Source organism: Dermacentor andersoni, unplaced genomic scaffold, assembly GCF_023375885.2.
Source record: "Dermacentor andersoni unplaced genomic scaffold, qqDerAnde1_hic_scaffold ctg00000058.1, whole genome shotgun sequence".
NCBI lineage: Eukaryota > Metazoa > Arthropoda > Arachnida > Ixodida > Ixodidae > Dermacentor > Dermacentor andersoni.
In genome coordinates this window covers 171,211-182,624 of record NW_027314770.1, presented here as the reverse complement: position 1 = coordinate 182,624, position 11,414 = coordinate 171,211, and positions in this window count along the sequence as shown.

Below are 11,414 nucleotides of genomic sequence, written 5' to 3'. Positions count from 1 at the left end.
ATGCAAGTCTGGCGGAGCCCGTTTTTTGAAGAAAAGCACATGAAAACTGTCTCCTTTTCAGTTACACTGATTGCCGTTACATACGTTCACTAAATTGTGGCACGTACCGTCTCGGCAACGCATTTAAATGAGGTTACATTGACTTTATGAAAGCTCTACATGTAATCAGCGAAAGATAGCCATAAAGGAGGTTCGTGTCAAATGGGTCAGCTAAGAGAGGCGCATATGCATGTCACATACCTAGGAGACAACCTGTTCCGCCTATAGGCTAGTAATGCCGTTTCGCCATGAAAACAGCCCCTCATTATTGATATAGTGAGGTAATAGTGGATGGCCCGATGGTACATGTAGGCGAGAAAGCAGAGAAAATCCACGAACTGCCCTAATGATGTCAAACCGTCGCTTTCGTGACGACCCCCAGATATTCAGCTAATAGCTCTACAACCAGGGCCAAATACACTTTAAACCCGCAGTGCTGGAGAAACGCTGCACACCTACCTGGACTCATGACATTCATATGCCTGTATAACCTTACTCTGTCACCCTTCGGGGTAGCCGAGTACCTAAGGCGCTAGTATACTCGGCTCGAAATTGCGGGCTAATCCCCGGCTCCGGAGATTGCAGTTTGAATGGAGGCACACCGCGAAGACGCCCGTGTGCATCGTAGCGCACGTTAAAGATCCCCAGTTGGGCAAAATTCTACGTAGACCTCCACTACGGCGTCCGTGTGACGTAAAACCACCCCCCCCCCTATTGGCGATAAAACTATCGTTACTCTACCCCGTTTTTTCCGAAACTATTCTTTTCTCGAGCTTGTTAAAAAAAACGCCTATTTTTTGCCACAGCGAGCGGCCCATGTGGCTAACAAAGACCTTACGTACCAGTGAGAGTAGACGGAATGGTCAAATCATGGTTGCAGGAACGCCTTTCTTTTTGTGTAATAGACTACTTGACTGATCTTTCCAATTTCGCTACATTGAAGTGCGGCTCATACGTAGCTCTACATGTTTGGGTCAACAAGCTTTATAAGAGGGGCACATAGCTCGTGGCTCATCTCCAGTCGCGCAAATGCTCCTCACGGAAGTTCATTGCAGCTTGGCACACACCTAGTTTTGTATACCCAGTTATGCAAGTGGAAATGAGCTGGGTTGGTTGAAGAGAAGCACATGGCAAAGACGCCTATGCGGTGACCGACATTTACGTCAAAGGCGTACAATAAATCTGGCACTAGCCTGCTCTCACCCATTGAGTGATGCAAGTGTGGCGGAGCCCGTTTTTTGAAGGAAAGCACATGAAAACTGTATCCTTTTCAGTTACACTGATTGCCGTTATATACGTCCACTGAACTGTGGCACGTACCCAGTCTCGGTAACGCATTTAAATGAGGTTACATTGACTTTATGAAAGATCTATATGTAATCAGCGAAATATAGCCAGGAAAACACGTTCGCGTCAAATGGGTCCGCTTAAGAGAGGCGCATATGCAATGTCACATACCTAGGACACAACCTGTTCCACCTATAGGCTAGTAATGCCGTTTCGCCATGAAAACAGTCCTTCATTATTGATATAGTGAGGAGATAGCAAACGGCCCGATGGTAGATGTAGGCGAGAAAGCAGAGAAAATCCACGAACTGCCCTAATGATGTCAAACCATCGCTTTCGTGACGACCCCCAGATATTCAGCTAATAGCTCTACAACCTGGGCCAAATACACTTTAAACCCGCAGTGCTGGAGAAACGCTGCACACCTACCTGGACTCATGACATTCATATGCCTGTATAACCTTACTCTGTCACCCTTCGGGGTAGCCGAGTACCTAAGGCGCTAGTATGCTCGGCTCGAAATTGCGGGCTAATCCCCGGCTCCGGAGATTGCAGTTTGAATGGAGGCACACTGCGAAGACGCCCGTGTGCATCGTAGCGCACGTTAAAGATCCCTAGTTGGGCAAAATTCTCCGTAGACCTCCACTACGGCGTCCGTGTGATGTAAAACCACCCCCCCCCTATTGGCGATAAAACTATCGTTACTCTACCCCGTTTTTTCCGAAACTATTCTTTTCTCGAGCTTGTTAAAAAAAACGCCTATTTTTTGCCACAGCGAGCGGCCCATGTGGCTGACAAAGACCTTACGTACCAGTGAGAGTAGACGGAATGGTCAAATCATGGTTGCAGGAACGCCTTTCTTTTTGTGTAATAGACTACTTGACTGATCTTTCCAATTTCGCTACATTGAAGTGCGGCTCATACGTAGCGTTACATGTTGGGGTCAACAAGCTTTATTGAAAAAGGGCACATACCTCGTGACCCATCTCCAGTGACGCAAATGCTCATCACGGAAGTTCATTTTAGCTTGGCACACACCTAGTTTTGTATACCCAGTTATGCAAGTGGAAATGAGCTTGGTTGGTTGAAGAGAGGCACATGGCAGTGACACCTATGCGGTGACCGAGATTTACGTCAAAGACGCACAATAATCTGGAACTAGCCTGCTTTCATGTATTCACTGATGCAAGTCTGGCGGAGCCCGTTTTTTGAAGAAAAGCACATGAAAACTGTCTCCTTTTCAGTTACACTGATTGCCGTTACATACGTTCACTAAATTGTGGCACGTACCGTCTCGGCAACGCATTTAAATGAGGTTACATTGACCTCATGAAAGATCTACATGTAATCAGCGAAAGATAGCCATAAAGCAGGTTCGTGTCAAATGGGTCAGCTAAGAGAGGCGCATATGCATGTCACATACCTAGGACACAACCTGTTCCGCCTATAGGCTAGTAATGCCGTTTCGCCATGAAAACAGCCCCTCATTATTCATATACTGAGGGGATAGTGGATGGCCCGATGGTACATGTAGGCGAGAAAGCAGAGAAAATCCACGAACTGCCGCCCTATTGATGTCAAACCGTCGCTTTCGTGACGACCCCCAGATATTCAGCTAATAGCTCTACAACCTGGGCCAAATACACTTTAAAACCGCTGTGCTGGAGAAACGCTGCACACCTACCTGGACTCATGATATTCATATGCCTGTATAACCTTACTCTGTCACCCTTCGGGGCAGCCGAATACCTAAGGCGCTAGTATACTCGGCTCGAAATTGCGGGCTAATCCCCGGCTCCGGAGATTGCAGTTTGAATGGAGGCACACTGCGAAGACGCCCGTGTGCATCGTAGCGCACGTTAAAGATCCCCAGTTGGGCAAAATTCTCCGTAGACCTCCACTACGGCGTCCGTGTGACGTAAACCCCCCCCCCCCCCCCCCTATTGGCGATAAAACTATCGTTACTCTACCCCGTTTTTTCCGAAACTATTCTTTTCTCGAGCTTGTTAGAAAAAAAGCGCCTATTTTTTGCCACAGCGAGCGGCCCATGTGGCTAACAAAGACCTTACGTACCAGGGAGAGTAGACGGAATGGTCAAATCATGGTTGCAGGAACGCCTTTCTTTTTGTGTAATAGACTACTTGACTGATCTTTCCAATTTCGCTACATTGAAGTGCGGCTCATACGTTGCTCTACATGTTTGGGTCAACAAGCTTTATAAGAGGGGCACATAGCTCGTGGCTCATCTCCCGTCGCGCAAATGCTCCTCATGGAAGTTCATTGCAGCTTGGCACACACCTAGTTTTGTATACCCAGTTACGCAAGTGGAAATGAGCTGGGTTGGTTGAAGAGAACCACATGGCAAAGACGCCTATGCGGTGACCGACATTTACGTCCAAGGCGTACAATAAATCTGGCACTAGCCTGCTCTCACCCATTGAGTGATGCAAGTGTGGCGGAGCCGGTTTTTTGAAGGAAAGCACATGAAAACTGTATCCTTTTCAGTAACACTGATTGCCGTTACATACGTCCACTGAACTGTGGCACGTACCCAGTCTCGGCAACGCATTTAAGTGAGGTTACATTGACTTTATGAAAGATCTACATGTAATCAGCGAAATATAGCCAGGAAAACACGTTCGTGTCAAATGGGTCCGCTTAAGAGAGGTGCATATGCAATGTCACATACCTAGGACACAACCTGTTCCACCTATAGGCTAGTAATGCCGTTTCGCCATGAAAACAGCCCCTCATTATTGATATAGTGAGGAGATAGTAAACGGCCCGATGGTACATGTAGGCGAGAAAGCTGAGAAAATCCACCAACTGCCCTAATGATGTCATACCATCGCTTTCGTGACGACCCCCAGATATTCAGCTAATAGCTCTACAACCTGGGCCAAATACACTTTAAACCCGCCGTGCTGGAGAAACGCTGCACACCTACCTGGACTCATGACATTCATATGCCTGTATAACCTTACTCTGTCACTCTTCGGGGTAGCCGAGTACCTAAGGCGCTAGTATACTCGGCTCGAAATTGCGGGCTAATCCCCGGCTCCGGAGATTGCAGTTTGAATGGAGGCACAGTGCGAAGACGTCCATGTGCATCGTAGCGCACGTTAAAGATCCCCAGTTGGGCAAAATTCTCCGTAGACCTCCACTACGGCGTCGGTGTGACGTAAAACCACCCCCCCCCCTATTGGCGATAAAACTATCGTTACTCTACCCCGCTTTTTCCGAAACTATTCTTTTCTCGAGCTTGTTAAAAAAAACGCCTATTTTTGCCACAGCGAGGGGCCCATGTGGCTAACAAAGACCTTACGTACCAGTGAGAGTAGACGGAATGGTGAAATCATGGTTGCAGGAACGCCTTTCTTTTTGTGTAATAGACTACTTGACTGATCTTTCCAATTTCGCTACATTGAAGTGCGGCTCATACGTAGCTCTACATGTTTGGGTCAACAAGCTTTATAAGAGGGGCACATAGCTCGTGGCTCATCTCCAGTCGCGCAAATGCTCCTCACGGAAGTTCATTGCAGCTTGGCACACACCTAGTTTTGTATACCCAGTTATGCAAGTGGAAATGAGCTGGGTTGGTTGAAGAGAAGCACATGGCAAAGACGCCTATGCGGTGACCGACATTTACGTCAAATGCGTACAATAAATCTGGCACTAGCCTGCTCTCACCCATTGAGTGATGCAAGTGTGGCGGAGCCCGTTTTTTGAAGGAAAGCACATGAAAACAGTATCCTTTTCAGTTACACTGACGTCCACTGAACTGTGGCACGTACCCAGTCTCGGCAACGCATTTAAATGAGGTTACATTGACTTTATGAAAGATCTATATGTAATCAGCGAAATATAGCCAGGAAAACACGTTCGCGTCAAATGGGTCCGCTTAAGAGAGACGCATATGCAATGTCACATACCTAGGACACAACCTGTTCCACCTATAGGCTAGTAATGCCGTTTCGCCATGAAAACAGCCCTTCATTATTGATATAGTGAGGAGATAGTAAACGGCCCGATGGTACATGTAGGCGAGAAAGCAGAGAAAATCCACGAACTGCCCTAATGATGTCAAACCATCGCTTTCGTGACTACCCCCAGATATTCAGCTAATAGCTCTACAACCTGGGCCAAATACACTTTAAACCCGCAGCGCTGGAGAAACGCTGCACACCTACCTGGACTCATGACATTTATATGCCTGTATAACCTTACTCGTCACCCTTCGGGGTAGCCGAGTACCTAAGGCGCTAGTATACTCGGCTCGAAATTGCGGGCTAATCCCCGGCTCCGGAGATTGCAGTTTGAATGGAGGCACACTGCGAAGACGCACGGGTGCATCGTAGCGCACGTTAAAGATCCCCAGTTGGGCAAAATTCTCCGTAGACCTCCACTACGGCGTCCGTGTGACGTAAAACCACCCCCCCCCCCTATTGGCGATAAAACTATCGTTACTCTACCCCGTTTTTTCCGAAACTATTCTTTTCTCGAGCTTGTTAAAAAAAACGCCTATTTTTTGCCACAGCGAGCGGCCCATGTGGCTAACAAAGACCTTACGTACCAGTGAGAGAAGACGGAATGGCCAAATCATGGTTGCACGAACACCTTTCTTTTTCTATAATAGACTACTTGACAGATCTTCCTATTTCACTACATTGAAGTGCGGCTCATACGTAGCGCTACATGTTGGGGTCAACAAGCTTTATTGAAAAAGGGCACATACCTCGTGACCCGTCTCCAGTGACGCAAATGCTCATCACGGAAGTTCATTTTAGCTTGGCACACACCTAGTTTTGTATACCCAGTTATGCAAGTGGAAATGAGCTTGGTTGGTTGAAGAGAAGCACATGGCAGTGACACCTATACGGTGACCGAGATTTACTTCAAAGACGCACAATAGTCTGGAACTAGCCTGCTTTCATGTATTCACTGATGCAAGTCTGGCGGAGCCCGTTTTTTGAAGAAAAGCACATGAAAACTGTCTCCTTTTAAGTTACACTGATTGCCGCTACATACGTTCACTAAATTGTGGCACGTACCGTCTCGGCAACCCATTTAAATGAGGTTACATTGACTTTATGAAAGATCTACATGTAATCAGCGAAAGATAGCCATAAAGCAGGTTCGTGTGAAATGGGTCAGCTAAGAGAGGCGCATATGCATGTCACATACCGAGGAGACAACCTGTTCCGCCTATAGGCTAGTAATGCCGTTTCGCCATGAAAACAGCCCCTCATTATTCATATAGTGAGGGGATAGTGGATGGCCCGATGGTACATGTAGGCGAGGAAGCAGAGAAAATCCACGAACTGCCCTAATGATGTCAAACCGTCGCTTTCGTGACGACCCCCAGATATTCAGCTAATAGCTCTACAACCTGGGCCAAATACACTTTAAACCCGCAGTGCTGGAGAAACGCTGCACACCTACCTGGACTCATGACATTCATATGCCTGTATAACCTTACTCTGTCACCCTTCGGGGTAGCCGAGTACCTAAGGCGCTAGTATACTCGGCTCGAAATTGCGGGCTAATCCCCGGCTCCGGAGATTGCAGTTTGAATAGAGGCACACTGCGAAGACGCCCGTGTGCATCGTAGCGCACGTTAAAGATCCCCAGTTGGGTAAAATTCTTCGTAGACCTCCACTACGGCGTCCGTGTGACGTAAAACCACCCCCCCCCCCCCTATTGGCGATAAAACTATCGTTACTCTACCCCGTTTTTTCCGAAACTGTTCTTTTCTCGAGCTTGTTAAAAAAAACGCCTATTTTTTGCCACAGCGAGCGGCCCATGTCGCTAACAATGACCTTACGTACCAGTGAGGGTAGACGGAATGGTCAAATCATGGTTGCACGAACACCTTTCTTTTTCTATAAGAGACTACTTGACAGATCTTCCTATTTCACTACATTGAAGTGCGGCTCATACGTAGCGCTACATGTTGGGGTCAACAAGCTTTATTGAAAAGTGGCACATACCTCGTGGCCCATCTCCAGTTACGGAAATGCTCATCACGGAAGTTCATTTTAGCTTGGCACACACCTAGTTTTGTATACCCAGTTACGCAGGTGGAAATGAGCTTGGTTGGTTGAAGAGAAGCACATGGCAGTGACACCTATGCGGTGACCGAGATTTACGTCAAAGACGCACAATAATCTGGAACTAGCCTGCTTTCATGTATTCACTGATGCAAGTCTGGCAGAGCCCGTTTTTTGAAGAAAAGCACATGATAACTGTCTCCTTTTCAGTTATACTGATTGCCGTTACATACGTTCACTAAATTGTGGCACGTACCGTCTCGGCAACGCATTTAAATGAGGTTACATTGACTTTATGAAAGATCTACATGTAATCAGCGAATGATAGCCATAAAGCAGGTTCGTGTCAAATGGGTCAGCTAAGAGAGGCGCATATGCATGTCACATACCTAGGAGACAACCTGTTCCGCCTATAGGCTAGTAATGCCGTTTCGCCATGAGAACAGCCCCTCATTATTGATATAGTGAGGGGATAGTGGATGGCCCGATGGTACATGTAGGCGAGAAAGCAGAGAAAATCCACGAACTGCCCTAATGATGTCAAACCATCGCTTTCGTGACGACCCCCAGATATTCAGCTAATAGCTCTACAACCTGGGCCAAATACACTTTAAACCCGCCGTGCTGGAGAAACGCTGCACACCTACCTGGACTCATGACATTCATATGCCTGTATAACCTTACTCTGTCACCCTTCGGGGTAGCCGAGTACCTAAGGCGCTAGTATACTCGGCGCGAAATTGCGGGCTAATCACCGGCTCCGGAGAATGCAGTTTGAATGGAGGCACACTGCGAAGACGCCCGTGTGCATCGTAGCGCACGTTAAAGATCCCCAGTTGAGAAACATTGTCCGTAGACCTCCACTACGGCGTCCGTGTGACGTAAAACCACCCCCCCCCCCCTATTGGCGAGAAAACTATCGTTACTCTACCCCGTTTTTTCCGAAACTATTCTTTTCTCGAGCTTGTTAAAAAAAACGCCTATTTTTTGCCACAGCGAGCGGCCCATGTGGCTAACAAAGACCTTCCGTACCAGTGAGAGTAGACGGAATGGTCAAATCATGGTTGCACGAACACCTTTCTTTTTCTATAATAGACTACTTGACAGATCTTCCTATTTCACTACATTGAAGTGCGGCTCATACGTAGCGCTACATGTTGGGGTCAACAAGCTTTATTGAAAAAGGGCACATACCTCGTGACCCATCTCCAGTGACGCAAATGCTCATCACGGAAGTTCATTTTAGTTTGGCACACACCTAGTTTTGTATACCCAGTTATGCAAGTGGAAATGAGCTTGGTTGGTTGAAGAGAAGCACATGGCAGTGACACCTATGCGGTGACCGAGATTTACGTCAAAGACGCACAATAATCTGGAACTAGCCTGCTTTCATGTATTCACTGATGCAAGTCTGGCGGAGCCCGTTTTTTGAAGAAAAGCACATGAAAACTGTCTCCTTTTCAGTTACACTGATTGCCGTTACATACGTTCACTAAATTGTGGCACGTACCGTCTCGGCAACGCATTTAAATGAGGTTACATTGACTTTATGAAAGATCTACATGTAATCAGCGAATGATAGCCATAAAGCAGGTTCGTGTCAAATGGGTCAGCTAAGAGAGGCGCATATGCATGTCACATACCTAGGAGACAACCTGTTCCGCCTATAGGCTAGTAATGCCGTTTCGCTATGAAAACAGCCCCTCATTATTCATAGAGTGAGGGGATAGTGGATTGCCCGATGGTACATGTAGGCGAGAAAGCAGAGAAAATCCACGAACTGCCCTAATGATGTCAAACCATCGCTTTCGTGACGACCCCCAGATATTCAGCTAATAGCTCTACAACCTGGGCCAAATACAATTTAAACCCGCCGTGCTGGAGAAACGCTGCACACCTACCTGGACTCATGACATTCATATGCCTGTATAACCTTACTCTGTCACCCTTCGGGGTAGCCGAGTACCTAAGGCGCTAGAACTCGGCTCGAAATTGCGGGCTAATCCCCGGCTCCGGAGATTGCAGTTTGAATGGAGGCACACTGCGAAGACGCCCGTGTGCATCGTAGCGCACGTTAAAGATCCCCAGTTGGGCAAAATTCTCCGTAGACCTCCACTACGGCGTCCGTGTGATGTAAAACGACCCCCCCCCCCTATTGGCGATAAAACTATCGTTACTCTGCCCCGTTTTTTCCGAAACTATTCTTTTCTCGAGCTTGTTAAAAAAAACGCCTATTTTTTTGCCACAGCGAGCGGCCCATGTGGCTAACAATGACCTTACGTACCAGTGAGGGTAGACGGAATGGTCAAATCATGGTTGCACGAACACCTTTCTTTTTCTATAAGAGACTACTTGACAGATCTTCCTATTTCACTACATTGAAGTGCGGCTCATACGTAGCGCTACATGTTGGGGTCAACAAGCTTTATTGAAAAGTGGCACATACCTCGTGGCCCATCTCCAGTTACGCAAATGCTCATCACGGAAGCTCATTTTAGCTTGGCACACAGCTAGTTTTGTATACCCAGTTACGCAAGTGGAAATGAGCTTGGTTGGTTGAAGAGAAGCACATGGCAGTGACACCTATGCGGTGACCGAGATTTACGTCAAAGACGCACAATAATCTGGAACTAGCCTGCTTTCATGTATTCACTGATGCAAGTCTGGCGGAGCCCGTTTTTTGAAGAAAAGCACATGATAACTGTCTCCTTTTCAGTTACACTGATTGCCGTTACATACGTTCACTAAATTGTGGCACGTACCGTCTCGGCAACGCATTTAAATGAGGTTGCATTGACTTTATGAAAGATCTACATGTAATCAGCGAAATATAGCCATAAAGCAGGTTCGTGTCAAATGGGTCAGCTAAGAGAGGCGCATATGCATATCACATACCTAGGACACAACCTGTTCCGCCTATAGGCTAGTAATGCCGTTTCGCCATGAAAACAGCCCCTCATTATTTATATAGTGAGGAGATAGTGGATGGCCCGATGGTACATGTAGGCGAGAAAGCAGAGAAAATCCACGAACTGCCCTAATGATGTCAAACCGTCGCTTTCGTGACGACCCCCAGATATTCAGCTAATAGCTCTACAACCTGGGCCAAATACACTTTAAACCCGCAGTGCTGGAGAAACGCTGCACACCTACCTCGACTCATGACATTCATATGCCTGTATAACCTTACTCTGTCACCCTTCGGGGTAGCCGAGTACCTAAGGCGCTAGTATACTCGGCTCGAAATTGCGGGCTAATCCCCGGCTCCGGAGATTGCAGTTTGAATGGAAGCACACTGCGAAGACGGCCGTGTGCATCGTAGCGCACGTTAAAGATCCCCAGTTGGGCAAAATTCTCCGTAGACCTCCACTACGGCGTCCGTGTGACGTAAAACCACCCCCCCTATTGGCGATAAAACTATCGTTACTCTACCCTGTTTTTTCCGAAACTATTCTTTTCTCGAGCTTGTTAAAAAAAAACGCCTATTTTTTGCCACAGCGAGCGGCCCATGTGGCTAACAAAGACCTTACGTACCAGTGAGAGTAGACGGAATAGTCAAATCATGGTTGCACGAACACCTTCCTTTTTCTATAATAGACTACTTGACAGATCTTCCTATATCACTACATTGAAGTGCGGCTCATACGTAGCGCTACATGTTGGGGCCAACAAGCTTTATTGAAAAAGGGCACATACCTCGTGACCCGTCTCCAGTGACGCAAATGCTCATCACGGAAGTTCATTTTAGCTTGGCACACACCTAGTTTTGTACACCCAGTTATGCAAGTGGAAATGAGCTTGGTTGGTTGAAGGGAAGCACATGGCAGTGACACCTATGCGGTGACCGAGATTTACGTCAAAGACGCACAATAGTCTGGAACTAGCCTGCTTTCATGTATTCACTGATGCAAGTCTGGCGGAGCGCGTTTTTTGAAGAAAAGCACATGAAAACTGTCTCCTTTTCAGTTACACTGATTGCCGTTACATACGTTCACTAAATTGTGGCACGTACCGTCTCGGCAACCCATTTAAATGAGG